Source organism: Podarcis tiliguerta, assembly GCF_965153285.1.
Source record: "Podarcis tiliguerta genome assembly, chromosome: 5".
Taxonomy (NCBI): Eukaryota; Metazoa; Chordata; class Lepidosauria; order Squamata; family Lacertidae; genus Podarcis; species Podarcis tiliguerta.
Genome location: NC_139538.1, coordinates 79,297,612 through 79,323,971, shown reverse-complemented (window position 1 = coordinate 79,323,971; position 26,360 = coordinate 79,297,612). Strand labels below are relative to the sequence as shown.

General features: G+C 41.7%; 1 protein-coding gene across 14 annotated transcripts in view; it reads left to right on the top strand.

Moving 5' to 3' along the window:
• The window catches only part of ZMIZ1 (zinc finger MIZ-type containing 1), a 368,324-nt gene that overhangs the window by 99,005 nt on the left and 242,959 nt on the right, over positions 1–26,360 (top strand). For 13 of the 14 annotated variants that reach the window (XM_083440341.1, XM_083440353.1, XM_083440342.1 and 10 more), the window contains exon 3: positions 21,730–21,836. The exons of the other annotated variant lie outside the window; for it this stretch is intronic. The gene's annotated coding sequence lies outside the window, so the exon portion shown is untranslated. The remainder of the gene's footprint in view (positions 1–21,729; positions 21,837–26,360) is intronic. 14 annotated transcript variants of the gene reach the window in all.

Below are 26,360 nucleotides of genomic sequence, written 5' to 3'. Positions count from 1 at the left end.
CTAAAGTGGTGCTTCAGGTTAAGAACAGTTTCAGGTTAAGAACGGACCTCCAGAACGAATTAAGTTCTTAACCCGAGGTACCACTGTACTAAGTTTCACCCTTAGCAGCTCAGTATGACTGACAGCTGCTCTCCAGGATCCCAATTGCTCAGGTTCTGTTGAACTGGAAATGCCGAAGACTGAAGCAGTTGTAGGACCTTCTGAATGCAGAGCATGTGTTCAATCCCTAAGCTGTGAGTGTTGCATGTTGGCTGCAATGAATACTCATTAGTGTCTTCCATAATGAAGTTGGCACCAGCTAGCCACAAAGACCCTCACAGTGGTGGAGTGCTTACAGATTCCAAGAAATGGATACCTCAGTTGCCTACACAAGAGTTTGTCATCTCTTCTCTTGGAGTGGAACAATGGCTAAATGTTTATCTATGTGCCATGATTTAAATTTAATAGGAATTGATAAGATTGATGTGGAGGCCATATTTAAGAACTCATTGAATTATTAGAACATCAGGAAGCAACCACCTGAGAGTGCCTCAGAAGTGAGATAGATGGTGGTTCAGGATACGGTCTTCACAGTTGTGGTTCCCCAACTTTGAGATACTTTCCTACCACTGAATCTAATCTCTCTTTGGCACTGGAAGACCTTAGCTTAACCTGTTATGCATCTGATAACATAGCGTCCTGCCTTAAAGCTCACGCTGGCATAGAACTGTCACTCTTTAATCTTAGGTGGACTCTTTGGGCTTCTTCAGTCACAGATTTGCCTCTGAGATTCTCTTGGGAGGTTGAGAAAAGTTGGGAACAGCCTCACACTTGTCTCTCCTACCTTACTCTGCTTCCTGCATGAGTAGAATGTATCATATGAAGCAGGAGAACTCATAATGAAGCAGGGATTTCACTCACTAAATAGTTTTTGAGCGCTTCTCATAATTTCCTGCTTATCGAAGGTTGGGATTTCACAATCTCGCTCTTGGTAGAATCCTTGGATCAAAATAGTACCTGGATGGGTTCTTGGTTATTTTCAGAAATATCTGTTTTTAGAGAGGGAGGAAATGAATGTATAGTTAAGAAAGCCTTGCATATGTGTTTCAGATACATTTTTCAGGGTGAAGTCTCTTTATCAAACAGTGCTTTGAAAGAGTTTAATGCAAACCTTTGCCATTGTGTGAGATGGATTAGGTTTCGTATGCATTCTTCCTTCCATAATAATAACCCAGGAATAATGGCTCTTGCCATAAGCTTTGCTTTGCTTGCCAGTGGTGATGGCTGTCACCGTTCTTCTCTCGACCAAGTCTGGATGCTGCAATGGGAGGAGGGGGCATGCACGCACACACACTCATGCCAAAAAATAATCTGGAATATGGTAGAACATTTTTGAAAGCTAGCAGATCAATGTCCTGATAAAGAGCGTGATAATAGGCATTAAACACGATTGCAGAAATACTACGAGTTGAGGCCAATGGGTAATCCATAATATTGATTAAATGCTTGGTTTCAGTACAAGTTTAGAAAAGCCAACACATCATTTTTATTTAGCTTTTAAATCGGTCCAAGCTTTCCTTGTCTTTTAATGTCTTCTATTTTTAAAGGGTTGGTTTTCAAAACACATCACAAAAAATGTTTTTTGTACAATATTAAAGACAGCGTTGACAGGGATAACAAAGGTATGTTTATCCATGCAGGGTGAGGGCCAAACTAGTTTAGCTTAAGGCTAGAAGGAGGCTACCTAGGGATTCTAGTGGTCATGCTTATCTCATGACTAATACTCCCTTTTGTCCTTACTGTTCACTGAAACATAAGCTCTGTAGCCTTCCCTCTCCTTTCTTGCTTTCTGATGCTGCAGCTCTTGCCAAAACCTTTTTATTTCCTCAGATATCTTCATAACTTATTTTAACATATAGTTTTCAAAGTAGCTAACTATATATACATTTATTTGCATCATTTATTCTGTGTGCAGATGTTGCATTTGTATATATGTTTAAGAGAGCATTCATGCTTAGGAGCATGAACTGTGTAGAAAGTAGTAGCATATTGATCCCAGAAAGGAGAAGATCAAAAATGGATAAGGTGATATCCTCATATTAACGTAATACAATAAATATGTTGTGTTTCTGCTGAGGCAACATATAACAGTTTAAAAATATAAAACCCACACAAACCTACAATCAAAACTTTTAGTGTTACAAATACTCCATTACAATGTTTTGTTATGCCATAATAAGGATCAATACATTCATTATGGCATAAGCTTCCATAGACCAGAGCCAGCTTCATCAAAAATGTTTGTTTTTTTAAAATACAAACAATTGAACTTTTATACCTCTTGCATTTCATGGCCTTTGGATCCCACTATTTTACAAACAGTTTTTCTCTGTCACCCAACTAAGGGGACTACTTCACGCATCAGGCAAAGTGGACTCCAATCCAAGCAGGGAATAAATCTACCACAAGAAATCTGTAAATCTTTGAAGTGCAACCAGACCTGGTAGTTCTTGCCTCAGCAGACCAATGTGGCTATCCTTAGAAGAGTTAAAGGGCCAGCCATTGAAGAGCCAATCCATTTCGTTAGGAATGTGCATGTTTTTATGCTACATAGCATTTTTCATTCTTTTTGAGACAGAACTCTGTGCTAACTTGAAAGTTTACATACTCCTATCACAACTCAAAATTGGTCCAGTAACCAATTTCACATCACTTGAAGGTATGCTCTGGTTTGTAGCATTTGTAAAATGTGGTTTTTTTCCCCTTTCTTTCCCACTCTTGGTTGAAGCCTGGCAGGAGATTGTTTGAGGTAAATTGTGTTGGTAATCTGTCCCTCAGGCACATAACCCTGCTAATGAATTACTAGAAAAATCCTTTGTTTACTCACTGTCACCATTCCTGGCTGTTTAAAGATTTGCTAGAGTAATGCAAGGCTTGTAAAGCTTTGACACAGCCTTTAAGAGCTTAAATGTTTCTTTTGTGTGTGGACTTCCTTGCATACATAGGCTGGGTTTCACTCACCCTGCCCCCTTCACCTGTTTGATGTTTTGGATTTGAAATTTTCCACCATGGAGGAAAGGACAGTTGACTTTGTTCAAGCCATAGACAAAATAGGGTAAGCCCCCTTAAGAAACACATAAAGGACGCGGGTGGTGCTGTGGGTTAAACCACAGAGCCCAGGACTTGTCGATCAGAAGGTCGGTGGTTTGAATCCCCGCGACGGGGTGAGCTCCCGTTGCTCGGTCCCAGCTCCTGCCAACCTAGCAGTTCAAAAGCATGTCAAAGTGCAAGTAGATAAATAGGTACCGCTCCGGCGGGAAGGTAAATGGCATTTCCGTGCACTGCTCTGGTTCGCCAGAAGTGGCTTAGTCATGCTGGCCACATGACCCGGAAGCTGTAAGCCAGCTCCCTTGGCCAATAAAATGAGAGGAGCGCCACAACCCCGGAGTCGGTCACGACTGGACCTAATGGTCAGGGGTCCCTTTACCTTTACCTAAGGGCAGGAAAACTGTATTCTCCATAAAGGTAATTTTGCCTGAAATGGTGCTTGATCTCCAAAGGGCACCAGTGTATGGATCTGGACTATGTCTGGAAGGGGGACTGCCTGGGAATCCAGTACATGTGGCCTTGAGTATCATATTGGAAGAAAGGCAGGATATAAACTTCCTAAATAAATGCAAAGCACACCCTTGGCTTCTGATATGGATTCAAAGGCATCACATGGCCAAGCCTCCTCTGAAACTATACAGGCTTTCCTATGAAAGGGACCTGGTTATATTTATCTAGCTGGAAACTTATATGCTTTCTTGGGTGGTCGCTTACAGGAGGGATAGATAATTTTGTCCTGCATGCCCATAGACCTTTCTGGTTCAGACATATTAATGTCCTACTTGAGAGACACTTCCAGCAACACTGGAGTCAGTTCCAAATGGAACATAGAAAGCTGCCTTCTACCATGACAGACAATTGAATTGATTCAGTATCTGTCTAGTTCAGTGTTATTTCCTGAACTTACCTGGAGGTGCACTGCAGAAAAGACTCACTCCCGTGTTGCCATCCTCTGAACCTCTCATGGAGGAGGCACACGAAAAATGGCCTCAAATGATGGTCCAAGTCGGTTCATATGGGGAGAGGCAGTCCTTGAGGTATTGTGATCCTATCTCCTCTATTACCATAGTGTGATAGCTCAGGAACAGGCATATCTGTTCTAATAGGCCACCCCTACTCAGTCACAATCTTCTGTTCCAGTGGGGTGATGATTGGACATAAGGCACCCACTTGATTGTGCCGTGTGTGTGTGTGTGTGTGTGTGTGTGTGTGTGTGTGTGTGTGTGTAATATTGATTTTACCAAAGCCAACTGGCTCTATCAAAGGAGGTTGTGTGTGAATGGGTCCATTGGAGTCCTCAGTATCCATCCTTAGGTTTTTATGAAACCTAAACCCAGAGCTTAATTTATGCCAGTGATCAGCTCCGGAATCTGTTGACAGCCCTGAGATTTGAAGGATGATCACCGGGAAAGCCGCAGGGAGAAAGTGTGATTTGCAGCAAAGGGGCAAGTAAGGGTGTGTAAAACCCTTCCCGTGCTTGGTCCCTGCAGCTGCCTCTCCCGGCCTCTGAACACACGAAGACGCTGTTTCAGTAACCAGCACCCACAGGTTTCGGATCTAGGGGGCTGCTGTGTGCAATGTCTTGGTAAAACCCGGCACCTACTTAAAAAACTAAATAAAATGGAAATAGAAATTTCAGCCTGCCTGAAAAGTGCTATCTTTTCTGTTGCTTGTTTCTCATTGACTAACTTGGATGTAAAAAGGATAATCCATTATGAAATATTTCCAGCCAGCGGAGGAGGCGGTGGCGACTTGCAAGTAAGAGTCTGCAGGCACAGCTTGTGTACATATTTGTTGAAAGCTGGTTGGCAAATGGAGTCGCTTTTCAAACGTGTTCTTTCACCTATCAACAGAGCACAATTCTTGAGTACTTAATGTTCTGCAGATTGCATAAGCGCTGCTCTGGAAATATTTGGACAGGCTGAGAGCTCTTGTTTTCCTACTACTTTGTTTTGCTGCTGCCGTAGGCTGAATCCCGTGAAATAGAGGCCGGACTACTGGTGTTGCGAAATAAATTCCATCGTAAGGTTTATTTATAACACTTGGAAGGATAATTTATCCCCCCCCCCTTTTAGTCTGGTGTGTATCAGACATGTTGTCATCAAGAAGAGCAGCAGCCTCCTGGTCATAACTGGGCTGTTAAAAGTCTTCACCCAGTAAAATATCCTGCACTTTGCAATGGTTTGGCAACTATCAAACGTGCTGAAGCTCAAGAACAAAGCTGTTCCAGAAAACTCTGTGCCGGTGCCAAGGCTCCAGGGCTTCCTGCGCTACATTTGAATGTTTTATTTAGTTAGTTATTTAAAATATTTATAAGCCGCCTTTCCGGGTCAAACCCTCTCAAGGTTGTTTCTAGCATGCAAGCCACCATAAAAATTAAGACTACAATGCAATGCAATGCCAACAAACCAGTACTAACAATATAATGTAATCTTAGCATAATAATACAGAAAGCAAAGCAAATGATCATGTAGCACCAAACCAAAGAGTGGCACAATCAAACTTATGCAAATGCAGGTTTAAACAAATGAATCCTGAAAGCCTGATGGGGCCAGTTAGACTTCACTTGGAATGGAGTTCCCCAGGCATGGGGCCATCACAGAGAAGGCAGCCCTATCTGTTGTACTCATCAATCTAATTGATTTCACAGGTAGGCACCCAAGAAGGGCCTCTGGGATATTCTCAAAGTGCAGGCATGTTAATATGGATGAAATCAGTACTTTCAGATAACCTGGTTCCAAACCGCTGAGGGCTGGAAGGCAAATCCCATCGCTTTGAATTGAGCTTGGACGTGCAGCAGCAACTAGTGCAGTAAAGGTGTTACCTATTCCAACTGAGGGCAACCAGAACTATTCAGAGTATTTGAAATGCAGCTGCAGTGTGTGTGTGAATATGAATAATTTAGGCATAAATTATATTGATCATTCTAAATCTCTCTCCTAATAAAACCATCATTGAATTTAATGCACACAATGTTGATGCTTTCTTGGCCTATTAATTCAATCTCAATACCTCTTTTCTGGGTTGATCACTGGCAGTTCTAATGCCATATGTGAAATCAGGATTGTTTGCCTCAGTACGCATCCCTTTGCACTTATTTCAGGGAATCTCATATGCCACTTTATAGCCCTTTTGCACAGCATACAGAGATCATTTTAGAGCTCTTCACAGCTGGTTTGGGACAGTTCAGTCCCTCCTGAATAATTGGGTACCATCGACAAATTTGGCCACCTCAATGCTTACCATATGACTCCATATCATTTGTGAACAAATTAAATAGCACCACTTCCGATATAGATTCTTTGGGGCAAGGGAACACCACCGATGTCTTCTCTCTGTTGTGAGAATAGTTTGTTCTTCTACCCGCTGCTTCAGTATTTGAAACTCCCATTGTTCTAGGCGCATTTTGCGACAGGGAATTTCATTAGTGCAAGCTGTTTCTGAGCTCTCGGTGCAGTACTGCACTTTAGATTTCAGATTAAAACTGCAGAGTGGAAGTAAAAGAGGAGCTTTTTTCTGCCTCCTCACTTCCAGTTACTCTCTGAAGACTGGAGAAGAGACCCCCTTAAGAATATTAGGGGGCTGGGCAGGGGGAGGACTAGAGTGACCATGCGAAAAATGAACATAATATTTTAGCTGCAGTTCATTCATTTTCAGCTTTGTATTCTTGTTATTAAAAAAGTGTGGCTAGACATTCCATTGTGGCGACCATAACCTAGGTTTAAGGGCCCATTTAGCTCCTAGCTTTCATATCTCAGTTTCTAACACAGCACTGCTTCCTTTTTTTGTTTTGTTTTGCTCCTCATATCTTAAAACCACTGAATTAACTCCAAGAGCTTTTGGAGGCGAACTTTGTTTTTTTTAAAACGGAAGTCCACATCTGCTCACCCCTATCCAGATGTTTGCCAGCATTCTGACAGAATTCTCAAAGCTTAATGAGTCAGGGCTTCCCTTAACCAGAAAAGGCCATGCTAATTCTTCCTTGGTCAGACTTGTTCTTCAATCTATTGATATAACAGTCTTGGCTTTAGAGATACTTTCTGCCAATTTATGCTGAATAAACTTTTTTCTTCACTCACCTGGAATATCATGTCTTCTCTTTGATTCCCCCTTTTAAGATCAATATTATTTTGCTTTCCAGGAGTCTGGAACAAAGAACAAAAACCTCACATCTGATTTCTTAATGAAGTCTTGAATATATGCCATCTAGATCTAGTGACTTAGTGGTTTTTAATTAGCCTCAGAATTTCATTGTGTTCACTCCATGCTCAACCTAGTTCTTCAAATGCTCCCTCTGAAAAGAGTTCAAGCATGGGTATCTGTCCAACATTTTTCACAATTAAGACCACTACAGCCTTCACGTTGCTCCTAGAGACTCTGAGAAGCCCCAGCCAATTCCTCAGTTATTCTACCCTTAAAAATGTATGCCACTACTTTTAAAACTTATCTCTCTCCATTAAGTGCACGTTCCTCCTTAATATAAAAAGAGTTAATATAGAAAGTTTCACAACAGCTCTAACAGGCTATATTGACAGTTGCTGTCAGAAACCTTCCCAATGGACGCCACATGCGTATGTTTTCTATTTGAAAGAGCAATGCAGAGAAGACAGTGGTGCAAAGGATCTTTGAAATGAGAGCCTCAGTTCATCCTGTTGCAATCAGTCCCATCACGTTGCTCTGGGTATCTTCTTCAATTACATGTGGGAACTAAGCCAGGTTTCATAGCTGGAAAAGTCTTTGGGGCTCTTCTATAATCTTTTTGCTTATTTGCAGGATGGGGTAGGAGGTTAGCAAAGGAATGTATAGTGAGTACAGCTTCCTAATTGGCTCTTGTTATATGGTTTTCTGTGGAGGATATATCTGATTCTGACCTTGTTGTTAGGGTACTCACAGCAACGATGGCAAAGATAATCTAAAATGGACTCGATTGTTAAGCTGTGTACAATTGCATGGGGTGGTGAAACATAAGCTTTAATGGGCTATAGTCCACTGTGGCAAAATACAGAGGCAAGGAGAAACATCAGAAACCTCACTCTTCACTACACTGGTCCTTCAGTTCTTCTCCACAGAAATTGGCAGTTGTACTTTTTTCTCTTGGGTGCATTAAAAAAGTGGATTCTTCCTTCTTTTTGAAACAAGTTGGAAACCTGTTTTCTTTGCTTCAAGGAAAATCAGTTTTGCTGGCATAGCTTAGAAGTGTATTACTTATCGTGCTTTTTGTGGCAAATCATGAGAGCTTCCCCTCATCTTCTCCCCCCTTCATTTTCCTCTACTGACACGTGCTGCTCAATTGTGGTGTTATATTTAAACAAATCAATTTTGTTGCAGAGTTTTCCCCTGTCATGATGATCACTTTTACAGCACAAATCCCATTGATTTTTCCCGCCCCACAGCCCTGAAGGAAAAGGGAAGGGGGGGGGGGAGGAGAGAAGAGAAACCAGTTGATGAATTGCATCAAGATCTCTGGAGAGACTAATTTTGTGGCTTCTTGGAAGAATCCGGCTCCTGGCCGCTTTCCATTCTTCTGTTCCTCTTGCTGGAACAAGCCTGCGCTCCTGATGGAAGTAAAATGGTACCCACACGGGAACGTGAGCTATCGTAGAGACGGATAGAGAGAAAGCCTAAGCACGAGAGAGGCGAGGGCTGCAGGGTTGAAAGACTATTCCAGCTGAGGTCAGCAATGGCTTGTCAGGCAGGCCATGAACTTGGTCAGACCCCAACCTTTTTACCAAAGAGAACCCAATTCTCAATAGTAATGGCAGTCAGTATGAAGCCCTCCTCTGACCGCCCTGACAGTATGCCCTTAATGTTTACATTCTGTGGACTTGAAGGCAGAATAATTGGTGTGCTACATGCTGACTTTGATTTTTCCTTCACGATTTTCAACTGTTCTTTCCCAACACCACCTTTTTCTTTTTCTTCTTCTGATCGCAGAAACAGCTAAGTGGAAGGGGATGCCTCAGTCGGGGGGGGAGGGGTTGTGTGGTCAGTTTACTTGCTAATATAATTGCTTGACTATTTTTTCACAAATCCCCCCCCCTTAAAAAGCAATCTCTATTACCAAGACTTCATTTTTAACTTGCTGTCTATGCTAAGCAAATAAATGATTGTAAATTTACCCGCTCTTAGTTTTTATCCCCTAAAATAGGGGTGGGCAACCTTTTATTTATTTAGAAGACATCTGAAAGCAGCCTTCTTTAGGGAAGTTTTTAATGTTTGATCTTTTATTGTGTTTTTTATATTCCGTTGGGAGCCACCCAGAGTGGCTGGGGGTATAAATAATAAATTTTTATTTTATTTTATTTTTCATACTGAGGGCCATATTTCCTCCTAGGGATGCCAGTGGGGTGGGTGTCAGAGGAGTGTATGAAACTAACAAATGTATTTTTGACCTTTTGTGGGGAAGGTTAGTGTTCCACACACACTGTCCTCCATCCAGACAAGCAACAGTTCAAGGGTGCATTCCTGTCAAGACAGGGTGCAAAGTAGGCTTGGTTAAGTGTGAGGCCTGGGGAAAGGAAGTATTGACTGAGGAGATGCCGTAGCCTAGAAGAGTCCCAACAAGAGGGGTGGGTTGCATTTGACCCCTGGGCTTGAGCGTGTGCCCCCCCCACTAAAAGGTAAAATAGCCACAGAATGTAGACTTAACCATGCAACTTGAAGCTTGACTTCTCAAGCATAAGTCCACCTGATTCAATGGGATTTACTTTTTCGTAAGCGTGTCTAGGACTGTAGCTTTAAAATACTTAACCCTAACAATCCAACTCACACAACTTCACAGGCTTCTCAAGGCTTTACAGCATAGGTATGGAAAAATTAAGTCCTGGGGGCCAGATCCGGCCCAATCGCCTTCTAAATCCAGCCCACGGACGGTCCGGGAATCAGCGTGTTTTTACATGAGTAGAATTTGTGCTTTTATTTAAAATGCATCTCTGGGTTATTTGTGGGGCATAGGAATTCATTCATTTCTCTCTCCCCCCAAAAAATAATAGTCTGCCCCTTCCAAGGTCTGAGGGACAGTGGACCGGCTCCCTGCTGAAAAGGTTTGCTGACCCCTGCTTTACAGGGGTACTGTTCAGATGGTCTCCCTCCTCTTCCACTGGCCCCCTTGGTCCTGGTCAGCAATGGCCCTCAGACTTTTGACTCCTTCCATTTTTAGTTGCCCTCCCTGTGAGAATTAATTAATAACCAGGAGACCTTATTTCCTTAAAAGTAAGATGCTCTCTTACCCTGGGAGGTTGGTGGTTGTTGTTGTTGTTGTTGTTGTTGTTGTTGTTGTTGTTAGCGTGAGCTGAGAGTTCAGTTGTTCCAAGACCTCTCATTTAAATATGGGAAATCCTGACTCCATTGTTTGGCTGAGAAAAGAGAGTGAGACTGAGGACTGCTGCTGCTGTTCTCCCCATACAGTCCTGAGGGAGCATCTTATCTGCAAGAGAGATTTCCAAAACTGCTACTTGGTTAATGTACTCAAAACTAAAAACAAGGTGAAGGGTTAGTTCCCAGTGCGGAGAAGGTAACACTTTCATTTGCATGCTGCTCTGTTTTGATTTCCAACAGCTCGTTGAAAACATTTTAAATTGACCCAAAATAGTTTTAGTTGCAACATTCTCCCACTCTCTTGTTTTTATTCTCGTTCCAAACGATTTTTCTGCCCACCGTGGACCAGTTAAGTTTGCTTTGGAGGTAAATCTCATTGTAGTAAACATCCTGCCTTTGCAACTCTCCCTTTTCCTCCCTCCTTGTCTAAACAACTCAGAATTTAGTGCAGCAGCTGTGGGGGCTGCACTGTAGAGCCTGACAGGAGTGCTATGCTGCTGTTGGCTGTTGTTTGCTGCATGCCATCAATCATCCTCACCACATGGTCCTTAGCTTCCAGCTGTGTGTATGTGTGTTAAATGCATGGTGGACAATAATAATCTGCAATAACCATTTTTTACACTATGATGGAGCATTGTGCTGCTGATACCTGGATTATAGCACCATTGCAAAGTATCAAAACTAGAAGGCCAGTCTCTCATTCACAAAAAGGCATGGTCTCTAGTATTCTGGCTCTGGAAACCGACAGCACAGCTCCATACTTGTAATGTGTTGTGTGTATTGGAGCAGAGAGCAAAGCATACAACTCACCTTGCAGAGTTAAGTCACTGATGAGAGGGTGCTTTTTGACACAAGTGTGGGTTTTGATTAGCCAAGAAAAATGCCTAAAAGACCGAATATAAGCATTTTTCTTTTTTAAAAAATGCTAAAATTATGAGGGTTTTAAAGTGGGGTTTTTTTGTGTGTTCCCAGCAATATCTGTTTAATGTTTCTTGGTATTTGGCACCAATTGCACTGCAATAGTTACATAATGGCGTTCACAAGAACCAACAAAAGACTATCGACTCGTGAGAGCTAATCCAGTATAACCGACAGAGTGTTGGAGTCTAGGGAGACTTAAGTTCACATTGTTTCTTGGCCAGTAACATTATTAGAAGATCTTAGTGACAAACCATGATTTAGGGACACTTGCCTGCTTTTGTTTTACATTCTCTCAACCCTCGGCTTCATAAATTCAACACCATCTCCATAATGCAGCATCCTCTGGAAATGGAGGAAATAGTTTGCCAAATCATTGTTAACCTTTCTTCACCATGCTTTGGTGTGATGTCCAAATAGAGCAAGCATAGGCAAACTCTGCCCTCCATATGTTTTGGGACTACAACTCCCATCATCCCTAGCTAACAGGACCAGTGGTCAGGGATGATGGGAATGTCTCAAAAAACATCTGGAGTTTGAGGAAGCCTGAAATAGAGCCTTGGATTATAATCTGGGAAAGATTTAGACAGTCTTTTCTTCTAGAAAAAAAAAGGTGCCAGTATTGCATATCCTTGAATTCCCCCAGAAAAAAAGCACTGGATTTAGGTGCTGGTTGTGATTTATAACTCTCCAGATACTTTTCGGCTCTGGCCTTACCATGCCATAAAAATTACATATCCTTCTTGATAATACACTCCATGTACTGAATATAAATGATCCAAATGTGAGTTCTTGGTGGCTTGTCTCATATCTAGAATTTTGTTTAGGATGGAATTCTTTCTGAGCCAAGCATCTTCTGGGGGCTTTTAATCTCTGGGAAAATACTCACGGAGTTATTTCGAAGTATATGTTTATATTTGTTGTCACTCAGTCTTTAGCACTATCATTAATTAACAGTTTCAGTTTTCCCAAAACCAATTGGATACATCGGGATATAAACTGAAATGGAAATAAGTGAGGCTGGGGTATAGAAGGGGACTGTATTGTGACAAGATAATGCTACCGACTTGGCATTGATCTCAGAGTTTGGAAGGGCTGGCAAAAGAGGCAGGATTTTGAAGGGTGACCAATTGCTGCTAGTCATTATTGCTGTATTCTACATCCAGTGTTGGAGGCAGCATGTGTCTGAATACCAGTTGCTGGGAATGACAAGTGGGGAGAGGTCCTGTTTACAGCAGATGCCCACAGCATCTGATTGCCCACTGTGAGAACAGGATGCTAGACTGAGTGGGGTTTTGGCTTATCTTCATATGTTCTTATGCGATAACCACCTATCCTAGTTGCACCCGTTGCACTTCTTTCTATCTATCTGTCTATCTCATCATCTATCTACCTATCTCTCTCTCACACACACTAAAAGTTAGAGCAGAAGTATATAGTAAAAGCTACTGTTGGATATAGAGGAAGTAGCAGGGGTCAGCAACCTTTGTCAGCTGTGGGCCGGTCCACCATCTCTCAGCTCATGTGGTGGGCTGGACTATATTTTGAAAAAAATAATAATGAATGAATTCCTATGCCCCACAAATAACCCCGAGATGAATTTTAAATAAAAACACACATTCTACTCATGTGAAAACACCAGGCAGCCCCCACAAATAACCCAGAGATGCATTTTAAATAAGAGGACACATTCTACTAATGTAAAAACACGCTGATTCCTGGACCATCCGCAGGCTGGATTGAGAAGGCGATTCGGCCACATCCGGCCCCCAGACCTTAGGTTGCATACCCCAGCTATATAACATATTGCTTCCCTCCCCCATCTGCACCCAACCCTAAAACATAATATTTAGCCACCAGATCAGTTCAAGATGCATTCCCCACCCCACATCCCGAGGAAAAATATAACGCTGGCAAAGCATGCTTGATGGAGGATTATTGGCCATGCTCAAGAACCTCAGTGTCATTAGCTTGTAAAGAGGCAGCGAACTGCTTCTTGCTGAGGCTAGTGGGCAGAATAAAAGGCAGCCTCACACGGTGGCCTTTTCTCTCCATCTGCTCCATATCGTGCTCCATACAAATTAGATTTGGCAATGAACCCAGCTATCAATGGGAGTGTTAGATACCGGACCTGTGATTATGCTTCCCAGGCCTGCCCTGGCGCAAAAGAGTGATACCAGCAACCAGGCAATCAAAGGCTGAATGTGCTCAGTGGGTAGAAGGCAAGGGGAGAGGAGGGCTGGTATTTCTGCAGTGCTTAAAGGTGGTTTCTGAACATAAAAACAATTGATTTGTAAATGGCAATTAGGAAAGCATTATTTTGTACATGGCTTTGGTGCATTGACTCCAAACAAACAATTTGCTAGGAAGCTTTACTGGTTTTCAATCTTATTTAAAATCCTGTCCTCCACCCCCACCCTCCACACCATATATGAACAAACCTGCTATTTCCTAGACTGTCCAAAGCTATATCAGTAGGGGGTAACGTATACTTTATAAAGTACAACTTGTAAAATATATCTATCTCTCTTTCAAACAAAGAAACACGCACACCCCCCCCCCAAGTTCAGATTAATTTCAAATTATTATAAATCCTAAGGGCACCATCACCACTACCCCCCCCCCCAAAAAAAAATTAGACATGCCAAAAACTTTCTGCCCTGCTGTGACAACATACCAGGAATCAAGAGAGGTGAGGCAAGGAGGGGTGGAGAAGTGGCTTCAAAAGTGATGAGGCCACTGGACGAGAAGAGAAGGATATAACATAAATGCACCCCACCCCCCAAGATATTCTTAAGTAATTTTAAACAAATTTATAATTTACAAAAGTAGAGATTGCCCTTTACTTGGCCTCATATGCATTAATTTGTTTTAGTGAAATAAACTTAATTGCTTCGTTTACAACTGACAGGAAATCATTCCAAGTGGCGGGATTTATACCTACTCTTTTAGAACACTTTTAGATAAACATAGTAATTATTTGCTTTTCTGCTTGTAAAGTCCTTTGTATCCATTGGTAAGCAGGCCTTGGCTTCTTTTATTCTTGCCCTCCTGTTACCCAGGAGGAACGAAGAAATAATACTATTCTCCTTTTTAATTTTCTTCACTGAACCCATTAAAATCTGTGATCTGAATTGCCTCTTTCGTGGCATTAATATTTTTTCCTTAAAAAAAGATGTAAACATGCATAATGTGTAGCATATTCTACATTGAGGACCTGTTTTTTAAAAAAAATATGAATAGGAAGACAACAGCTAATTTGCATGTTCTAGCTACCATTTTAATTTGGGTAATTATTGTTTGGCTCTGGCTGGGAGTGCTGCACTCAGTGCATCAGGGTGTGTGTGTGTGTGTTCCGAAAATGGTGCTCTCAGACATGGGGAAAAGATGTCCAGCACATGCTCTCAAAAGAATTTCCAGAAGACTTGGGAAAAGAAACCCTGAGAGTTTCAAATCATAATGCACCAGATTGTCTTTTTCTTTGTAGATCTCTACAACTATGAGGACCTGAAGCATTCTTTTAAAAATGACAACTTGGGTGTCTTTGGTTTGGTTTTTTGGCTTTTTGTGCCTCCCTGCAACCCCTGGCTTTCATCACTTCCTTCACAGAATAATAGAATTGTATAATTGGAAGGGCCCCTAAGGGTCACCTGGTTCAACCCCCCCCCCCCCCCGCATTGTAGGAATCTCAACTAAAGCATCTATGACAGATGGCCATCCACCTCAGTCTCACCTCCCTACTATTCCTTTTTCATATTCTTTTATATTTTAAAGAATACTTCCTGAACAGAAACATCAAGGTGGTAGTTTGGAGGGGGACCACTGGTGGTCTAACAGCAGCTACAGTTATGGCACAATGGAACCACTTGACTTACTGGTAGTCACAGAGTTGCTGCTAAAAAAAAGTAATTCCTGCTTCGCACCCCATAATGGGTGGTTAGAGAAGCATGTGACACCATGGCAGGTGACTTACACATTCTCTAGCTTCTCTCCAGCTTCACGTTACAGTGGTACCTCGGGTTACATACACTTCAGGTTACAGACTTCACACTAATGGTGTGAAGAATGGATCAAATCACCCTACTGAGGGTAGGAGGGAGGAAATAAGAGATCAGCAGCCACGCAACTTCATCAGGGCATGGTGAAGTCAGAAACCGGAGGGGTTTGTGGGGAAAGAGAACTTCTGGGGTCTTTTTTATTGTTTGCCACTGGGTGTGGGGTAAGTGGCATCTTATAGAGTGACAGCTATAAAATTAGATAATCGGTTAATCGCTGGCAAATTAGCCTCATGTCTTTTGCAGAGAACAAATACGGTATTTATGTAAAAGTTGTTAATAGTTTCTTCCTTTTTTAATTGGCAGAAATAAATGCAAAATGCATGATAATTAGGCAGCTGATGAATTCAGTTGTACAATTATGCCTAAAGCTATGCCCCAGCACTTAATGCTGCATGCTCTGAGCAATCAAAGGGAACCTATTTATATGGTTTATTTATAAAACAAAGTTACAGATGAAGTAACAGTGGCAGACAGACTTCAAGCACAGCAACTTGAAGTCAGCATTCTAAAATGTTTATATAGTATGCAGGATATACCTACCCACTGGGTTGGCCAGCTGATGTGTCCCCACCCCATTTTTAAAGCTGGGATTCGTAGCTGTAAACATATCTAGATAATATTGAAAAAATAGCCTTAGTTGGTAGGTGTGCAGCCCCAGTGCATGTCTGTGTGGCACGTAGGAAAACATAGAAAGTGAGTACCTCTGAGGATAGTTATAACTCTGATTTTGTTGACCTCAAATTGCAAAAGAGAAGTGGGATACCAATTTTAATTCAGGAAAAGTGACTTTCAACTGTCAGTTGTTTGAGGAAAGGCCCTCTCTCTGTGTGTGTGTGTATAAAACAATAAAATATGGGGAAATAGGTTGGCAGAAGTGGGGGGGGGGCACTGACAGTTATCAGATTGTGGTCTGTCTGAGGCTGTTGTCTGAATGATGGATATTTCCCTATTGAGACATCTTTTCAGGTTTTGAAGAGGTATAATCTAAAACCAAATCAACAGACCCAGCTTTTGCCATAAGCAACTCCTTGCCTTGCTATTCTGTACTTCCAACCTTGGGCTTTTCATCAAGAAGCCTGCTATTTTCCTTCTGACAACCACACATTACAAACATAAAAATTTACTAGTCCTAACAGAGTAGAAATTGGCACTTGCTCATTTTGAGAAGGCTGCAATATAAAAATCCTTTCTGGGTGTGTGTGTTGGAGTGGATCTTCCCAACACTATTAGAGAGGGGCTTCATTCCCAGTAACTGCATGATCTAACACGAAGATGACAGTTGGTTACTTTGGTGCCAAGAGGGCTGTGCAAGCCACTGAAGGGTGATCTTCACCCATAAGCCTGGCTTCCTTCTAGTTTTGCAGTTAGCCTAAGAGTCACATGTAACAGTGTATTGAACAGTTCAGCTGGCCGTTTTACCCTTTCTCTTCCCATATTTACCAGTACAGTGCTACCTCAGGTTACATACGCTTCAGGTTACAGACTCCACTAACCCAGAAATAGTACCTCGGGTTAAGAACTTTGCTTCAGGGTGAGAACAGAAATCGTGCTCCTGCGGCGCAGCAGCAGCAGGAGGCCCCATTAGCTAAAGTGGTGCTTCAGGTTAAGAACAGTTTCAGGTTAAGAACGGACCTCCGGAACGAATTAAGTACGTAGCCAGAGGTACCACTGTACTATTTACTGTTGAATGGAGTCCCACTCAACAGGATGCACTGGGCAAACATGCTTAGGATTAGGCTGAAGTCCTATGCATACTCATTTGAGAGTTGAGTCCCATTGGAATCAGTGGGAGAACATGGTTAGGATGTGACTGCTAATCTCTAGCCATACTGACTACGCTAATCCTGCAGTGCCTCTGGACCTAAAGATGACTGTTTCTTAGAGAAGGGCAAGTCCCTGCCATGCCAATACGATGTTAGCTTGAAAATAAACTCAGCTACTTAAAAACAATGAAGCGGAATATGGCTTGGCTTATTTCCGAGACTATCAGATCCACCATCCTAGCTGTGCAGCCTACAAAAATGGACACCCCCCATTCTATTTCTTTAAAAGACTGCCTTACTGAGCCAGTGACAGCAGCTGCAGTAAGGGGGGAAAGACACCAATCCTTTCCTCCCTTCTCCTTAAGGGTTGTGGAAGGGGGTCCTATGTCCTAGCACAGGGAGGAAACTAAAGACCCCCTTCCTCTCACTCCCCTGGTGCTGGAATGTTGCCCCAGCTCTTGTGGTATGTGGGATATTTAAAGGAAGGGAAGGGGAAAGGTTGTTTATTGGGGGGTGGTATTGAGTGAGTGGATCAGATTTTAATCTGAGCCAGATAAGAATTTGGATGTGTGTGATGCCTGGCTGCAGAGTTGCCAGAAGGAGGAGTGCAAGGCATCACCCAACCGTCTTAGAGACTCAACTCCGGGTTTAACCTTTTCATAATGATACAAATTGAGTTACAATCCATGTGCAAACTCTCCCCCACTTTTTTTCATACTGCAAATGGAAATGCAACTTTGGGAGGGAAGGATAGCATTGGGGGAAAACCCAACCCAACCTATTCCATCTGACCTTTTGGTGGCAACACTTTACATAAATTGGGTAGTGCCTGCTAAAGGAATTGGGCAGCATGTCTGTAGAATGCCATTAGGCTTGCTAGAAGAGAAGAGAGGAAGGTTAAAAACTTGCCCCTTTCCTACCTTCAAGTCCAATTGGGTCAGCGTTGGACAAGAAAGCAATATCCAAGTGTCTGTTAAGGACATAGACTCTCTGTTAAGGATTTTTGGCTGCTATATAGTACTGTACTCCAGTTCAAAACCCACATTTTAGTTACCTCTTCCCGGGAGTAACAATATCAGAAAGAGAGTAGGATTCTGGCCAACTGGGAGTAAGATGGAAGAAGAAACAAACTCCTTTTTTTCCCCTGGAGACATGCGGACTGCCATGCTTTGGAGTGAGCAAGCAAGTGGTTGGTTGTTCTGATGGAAAATTTAAAAATAAATAACTTTTTTTTTCAAGTAACCCTTATGAAACAAGAAGTCTTTTTCCCACCCGACCGTTCTCCTCCACTGGTGGTGTTTATTCTCCATCTCGGTAACTTGCAGAAGAGCTGAAAGTGTTATTTGTTCTAATTGCTTGGAATTTTGGCAGACTAGATGAGACGCCACTCGTGTGTGCCTTGCCTGGGCATTTATAAGTTGCAGCTGTGCTCTCCTGGTCTAATCACACTGTTGGAAAGTCAATCTAGTCCTGCAAAAATCTAGTCGCCTTTGTTGCAGGCTATCTCCCTTCCATGCTTTCTGAAAGAAAAAAGAAAAGAAAAAGAACTTTAGAAGAGAAGTGATTGGTTTTTTAATATACAAGGAAGCTTTGTTGAGGCTTCACTTGAAGGGAACTATTTCCATCAAATGCAAGCTTTTGTGTCCCATGCAATGGAATAATGTGCCGGATTATTATTGTTATTGCTATTATTTGAAGAGAAACTAAGTAGCTTGGAAAAATTAGGAAAGCAAAAAAGGAAACCAAATTCAAGAAAACAATTTAAATCATGTGATTGAGTCAGAGATCTACCTTGCTACAGTTAACTGGTTCCAACCTTATAAATGAAGTGTTGATTTTTCAAACAGTGTAACTACCACTACTACCAGGAGCCAAAGACTTTTATCAGTTATTGCTTATTAATATATGAAATTCAGTTCCCAGTCCCTTGGCCTTCTCCCCGTCTCTTAGTTCCATGCTAAAAGCACGCATGCCTTCCTAAGCCTGGGTCCAGTGTGGTGTAGTGGTTAAGACTCCTAATCTGGGGAACCGGGTTCGCGTCTCTGCTCCTCCACATGCAGCTGCTGGGTGACCTTGGGCCAGTCACACTTCTTTGAAGTCTCTCAGCCCCACTCACCTCACAGAGTGTTTGTTGTGGGGGAGGAAGGGAAAGGAGAATGTTAGCCGCTTTGAGACTCCTTAGGGTAGTGATAAAGCGGGATATCAAATCCAAAATCCTCCTCCTCCTCCTCCTCCTCCTCTTCTTCTTTTCTTCTTCGTTGACTTCTCTAATACTCCACTTTCACTTCATCAGCTCTGAAAACAATCTTTAACTTGGGATGGCACACCTAAGAACTACCGCAGATTGCCTTTTGGTATAACTAAGTGTTGTTGATTTTTGATTTTTTTTTTACATGTAAATCTGAAAATGTAATGTGCATATGAAACTAGTCTGTTTTTGAAAATGTGTGCATCATGCATCTGATAAAGTATTTCATAATGAGCCTATGAAAGCTCATTATTAGTACTTAAGATGCCTCAACACTCATTTTTGCTGCAGCAGTCCCTGCCAACTATTTGGATCGTCATTCATCTGAGAGCCAGGAATTGGCTATAGCTCCCCTTCAAGTGCACACTCATTGGCAAATCTCTTTGCTGCTGCATAGTGATGTGGTTTACACAATAAAATCCTGACTTAATAAGCCAGGGCAAACTTCATATCCATACAGCCCCTTCATGCAAGTAGGGCAACAAAACAAGAAGTCACAGTTAACCACAGTTTTCAGTTACTTGTAAACTGGGAACTGTGGTTAATGGCTTCTTTGTTTTCCTGCTTGCACAAAAATGGCAGTGAAGCAGGAATGAAAGAGCTGCATGTGAATATATAGATTTGTTGATAGCCTCACTAATTAAGCTAGTATTTGGCCCTCTGAACATGGTCAATGTGCTGAATGGCTGCAAGAGCAGCAAAGGAATAGTAAGCTCTGGTGTGTTGCAACACATGTATCCGGTAGAAGCTTTACTCCATCACCCAGCTCTTCCCATGTGTATAACAAAAGGTAGAAAATACGTACCTTCAGGGGCACAAGCAGCCTGATCTGAAGTTAATTCAATTTGAAATTAAAGGGATTTTCTTAGAAAGTTTGTAAAGCCACAATGCTGCCAAAATCTATCCATAACTGTAAATGAAGGTGTTAGCGTGCAAGAGCCTCCTGCATTGCTCTGTAATATAAATAACAACATGATAATTGACTAAAAAGGCACCTTCTCATAATTCCTTGGCCCTAAGTATTGGCAACAGATCAGCAGCCCCTGAACATTTCTGACTGTTTGATGGAAAGGCAGCTATGCTGAGAGTTGGCAAGAGAATATTTTAGCATTCAAAGGCAAGAGAAGCACGGAAGTGGCAGAATTGTATTAGGAGCGACATTCATACCTCCTAGATTCTTCTGTATTTAATTCTTTCAAAATGCAGATGCCTACAAATTCCTGAGCCTTAGCATTTTCATTGTGCAGATGCACACCCCAAACTAAGATATAGTCAACCAATTTATGAATTTTAGTTGAGTAATCATGACCTTTTGAACTGATTGATTAAATTTAAATGAGCCTCTAACCCAAATCTTTGATGCGGCTGTCTTTTTGAGACGCTGAAGGAAGTGTTAACATAGTTGCAAGTGAATAAAATCTGCCACTTACCCTTTCCTCTAAAGAAGGGTTCGATTTAGCATTTCTTTTTTCATTCTATATTACAGTTACAGTGTATCCCCAGCAGCAACATGGTGTAAAATCAGCAACAAATTGTGCCATTCTGATATAGCCACCTACCTCTCGCTGCCGTTTAACCAATTAACTTACTGGTTAAAGTTTGCAGTTCTGAGAATTTCATCACCTTGAATGGGAGGAACTTGGATATTCTCAACTAGCTTCAAATAGTTTTGTTTCCTCCAGAATGTTTTTTCTTAAAGCAAATCTAGACATATGCCCAAAGATGAGAAATTCCATTTGTGCATTGTCAGTTTGATTTTGGCCTTCTGTCAGACACTGGAGGTTTTTTTTTATTTAACTCAAATACTAGATCAGTTAAATAAGAAGATAGCCCAGTGGTTCTGCATTGGTGAGCTGCTTTACTGCTCATGTGATGCTTAGAAACCATCAGAGTTGATGGAGGTACAAAAGCTAGTGCAAGGACTTTTGGCCACACAAAGAAATTCCAACTTCCCGCACACCCCTTAAATCTATTATGGGGGTTCCTCCAACTCTTTGGAACAGGTTTAGGTTGGGCACATGGGGAGAGAAGAGTCTCTGCCAAATCCTTCTGAGAAACATTCTATACTTCTGCCACTGAGCAGAGAAGAACTTTCAGCCAGTGTGTTATAGCTAGAGGGCTCTGTTTCAATGTTTCCGGGAGGTTCAAAGCTCTACTTGGCTGTACGGTTCACTGAATGAATCACTCCCTCTTGGGTTTGGGCAAATCACCGTCTCTGCCTAAGCTACCTCCCAAGTCTGTTGGGAGGCTAAAACGCTCTTCTCATCTCCCTGAGTGGGAGAGCATAGTACAAATGGGATAATTTATCAGAAATTTTGTTCTACTTTTCTCCTTGCAGAACAAGCCTGGGGAGTTTGCCATCAAGTTGCACATCTTACCACTGGTATTGAGTGAGAGATTAATCAGACCATCAGTTTTTGTTCCTAAATGCTGAACCACCTAAAGGTAAAATTTCCACTTGCGCTATGAAAAACTGACAATTCAGAATTTTGAGGTGTCTGTATTATGTTGTCCCTTGTGGATTATGAGAGTTTATTTTCATTATGACAGGTAGGGTCTATTTTACAGAAATATGGTTGCAGCAACGGTTGATGTTGTTTGATTAACTTTTTGACCTTCCGAATTTTGTTTGAAAGTATCTGCTGTATAAGAATTAGGCAGATTCATGGAGAGTAGGTCTATCTGCTGCTTTTAGGCAGTGCTAGGACTTTGGTGGTCTTAAGACAAGGCACCCTCAGTGGGTTTCCTTAACTGGTAAGAAGCAGGGAATATGAGTTGAAGTCTCTCTTTTGCTCCCAACCCACTTGGTTGCACCATGCAAAGTAAAAATAGGACAGAGGGCCCTTTACTGGTCTTGGAATCTCAGGAAAAGCCTGATCTCACTGTCAGCTGGAGCCAGCTATGGTTATTAACTATGACAGCTGAATGCAACTTGCATGTTTGGAAGTGATGCATGCTTGAGTGTTGGATGTTTGGAATAAAAGTCACCATGAGAACTAGAGCCCTGGTGCTTGTTCACTCTCTGCACTTTCCCCCCTTGCTTCATGTATGAAGGGATTTTTTTTACATGTCAGGGTCCCAAACCTGGTTTGAGATCCTGCTTTGATATCAAAACAGTTTGCTGTGTTGAGGCAAAATGGCAAACAGTGGTTTGTTACAAACTGGAAGTGAACCTTGGTCTAACCATGAAAGGCAATTCTGTCTCTTTTATCCCGTGTTTTTCTTCAACATGGCTAGTGTAGTTGAACATCTGTCTGCTTCCTAATGAAGACAAAGGATAGATTTGTAGCCCTAGTGTGAAAGAGGGGATAGAAAAAGGGAGTCAATAGAATGAAGTTCATTGGTGAAGAATCTTAAAAGGGCTAATTTAGCTAGGAACAGAATACTCCTTCTCAATATTAACTTCTGTGGAAGCTGACTTCTTGTTGTTGTCATCACTCCTTTGTTTGGAGCTGTGTGATAACTTTCAGGAATGAGCCACTGAAGGGTAAGGAAATGCTGGCTCCTGTGGTTTAGTATTAAGTCATCTTCATGCTTGGGTGGAGAGGACTGGATAGCAGCACACAGATGGTGGTTAGAGGCAGTTGGGAGATAAATAGATGGCCTAGGTTACCTTGAAGCAAAAGAGGATGGCTGCTAAGCAATTGCCCACATACTCTCTCTAGCTTCTTGTCTCCTGGAGTAATCATTAGGCCAGATGTCTCTAGGGGGAAGGTGCTAGTCTCCCCCACCCAAAATGTGAGGGGGTACACTGGTGGAGGGGGTGAGCCACAAAATCATTCCCTTGCCAATAATCTTGTGAAATCCACCGTGTTTTTAAAATTCCTTTCTTCCCTCTCCCCACTCACAATTTAAATTAGTTATGTGCAATATTTTGTTTCTTTTATATAGGTTGTCACTGCATTTCCAAGTGTGTTCACCTGATGCATGTGCTTGTGGTAGTGTGGTAGTGATGCTTTGCCCTCATAGTTACTGATTTGTAGCACAACAAGTGATGTACCAGTACTTAAACATAGTCCCCCATATTTCAGCAAAGCCATGTTGCGGTGAAATTTCTAATCCCAAGAGTAGCTTGTATAGCACATTTTGTGTACTTTTTATATTAATTATGAAGATAGGTGTCCTTAAAGCACCCACAAATGAGTTTAAAACATGGATCTGTTGGAATTAAGAATCAGCTGATGTGACAGGTCCATCTGGTGCAATAGGAGCTTTGTACCAGCTTTGTGCTGATACAGAATCCACATGACATAAAAGTTGATTTTTTTAGAATTTCTAACAATTTGTAAGATGAACAAAAGTTATGCTACAGCATAGTGTATTCTGTGTGGCTGAAATGGTGCTCTGGTTAAAAGGTTGGTAACTCTTACATAACCCAATATTTTCCACAATCTTCTGTGCATTTATTAGGGCAGTCGTCCAATTAAACAATTTTAGTTGAATAATTGTTTCCTCTTTATCTGATTAAAATCAGATTAAAATTTACAGATATTTGCATATTCTTATTTTTTTAGAAACTGCAGATATGAGCCTGCAGTTTAAACAAAAAAGCAACCACAAATGGTTAGGTGGAAAGGCTCCTAGCATTTTCGGTTTAATTTCCTGTAACAGTAGAAGTAAAATAGTTGTAAAATAATGCCCTTAACTCTCAGTCCCACAGATTAAAAATGACCCCCAATGATTAATCAACTGAAACTTTGGTTGATTTAACTACCAATTAATGCTTGAAACTTTTTTTGCTGATTCATACAACAATTAATCGAAGTAGCACCAGAATCTTATTTAACCGAATAAAAAGGTTCAGAACAATTAAGGATCCTTAACTGTCTATTTCATCTTGGGATATATCTTGGGATTAGATAGTCAGCACCCCCTTGGATATAACGGTACTTGCACGGTATCAACAGTTACCATCCCTTTAATGTTTTCGTTTTGACAACCTTTCCCCCCACAAAGATGCAGTTTTTTAAAGGCCACCTCAGAAATGGTCACAGGTGACTATCCTTCTAGCAGTACAATCTGAACATGTATATTTTTTTCTAGATAAGAATTTCCCAAACATAATTTTGTCGGGTAGTTTGTCTTTCTCTCTCAGCCTCAGCAAAGAGGAGAAATTCCTCACAGCCCATAACAGATTGCGTGCTTGCTTATTAATATGTTGATATTTAGCAAAGCAAATATTTCATGTTATTTGTTTAGGTTGCCTGGATTTTTAGCTGTTCATTTGTTGTGAGCAATTACACTCTCAGGACTCTTCAGCTCACATAATTTCCATGCAGAATCTGTGCTTTAAGGAAGGAAGATAAAGATCACATTTTTTTTGCAGGAGGAAGGAACTGTGCTTAGCCACTCGGAGTAAATGTGCACATTTCTAAATAGAATAAAAAATATACCGTATTTTAAGAACAGTACGAAGAATCTTTAGTTCTGTAAGGAGCTGCCGTGAAGAAGGGGGCTAGGGCTTTTACCAGGATGCATGAGAGAGCAAAAGCAATAACATCAACTTGTGGAACAGCAAGCTGGACATGTCAGGAGATGCTTTGACAAGTTGAGTAATTGGATGGGATGCACAACATCCCATTCAAATGTTTTATTTGAAAGACTCCAGGGAGACAGATGCAGGGCCACTTTTGGAAGGATATGAATAGTGGGCAAGGGCAAAGAGGCTTGATTCCAACTCCCAAAGGGGCTTGCCACATCTGTACTGCTTCCACATCCTGTTTTCATCTTTGGATTGGCAACAGGTAGTCTAGGCAGTATCTCAGGGAGCCAGATTTGGCTCAAAGATTGCCAGTTGCTGACCTCTGGTCTAACAGGATTTCCAGGGATCAGCACACATTATGTGGATCGGGTCCCATGCACACAAACTCCTGCTGTTTAAAAAATGTACCCCACCTATCTGACTGGGTAGCCCCAGCCACTCTGGGCGGGTTCCAGCATATACAAAAAGATAATAAAACATAATTAAACATTTAAAACTTCCCTATACAAGGCTGCCTTCAGATATCTTTTAAAGGTTGTACATATTTTTATTTTGTGGTGACTGCATATTAACAAAAAGCAGCCCTTTGATGACAGACTGGTAGTGGCTATGTGAGAGACAAGTCAGAGGGTGAGTGCTGCAATATCAATATTTTTTCTTGGTATGAAGGAAACTTCATTTATTTCAAGGGAGTTACTTCCAAGTAAAACGTACAAAGCCAGCCAGTTGTGTTTTCGTCTGTAAAGGCAGGGCATTTGAGGTGTGTGTGAATGAAATAATGTAGGAATGAGGAAAGTGCTTAAACAAACATGCCCCAGTATCTCCCACCATCCACTGTTCAGCTAGCAGCAACAAGCAGTTTCTGGTGTGTTTTTTCTCCTGCTTTGGAAGTGCCCTCCTCTCAACATTCCTTTCTCAGATTGCTTAGCAGCAGTGGTCAAGTATCCTTAGCAATGGTGCTGCTTGCTGAAGCCTGAGAGTTGTCTCCACATTTTGTTTCCTAACTTTCATTAGAAATGTTTGATTTACTTCTCTTTTTTGAAAGCAAAGAGTCTGTGTACCCACCTCTTGGCAGCCCTAGTTGGCCTTGTTATTAGTGAATGTAGCAGCTACTTGTACGGCTCCTTTACTAGTGCAGCTATTGTCCTTTTTATTATTTATTAAATGTTTATCCCACCCTTCATCCCAAAGAAGCCCAGGAGAGGACAGCCCACTTTTGAATTAGCATATAAATGTGTTAGCTGACTTGAGCAACACTTTTAAAAAGCAGTCAGTCATCTTTCCTGTATGTGAACCTTAAATCATTCTGTGTTCTTGCATGACCTTTCTGCTTATAAAAGAGAGCTGCCATATGTGTCAGGAGGATCTTGGCTTTGTATCATTTCTCTCTGCCTTAGCATTTAAACTGACTGGAGACAGAGGCTGCTGCCTGACCCAGAGTGTTGCTGCATGTGAGCAGAGCTCTCTTGGGTATAAATACATCATGT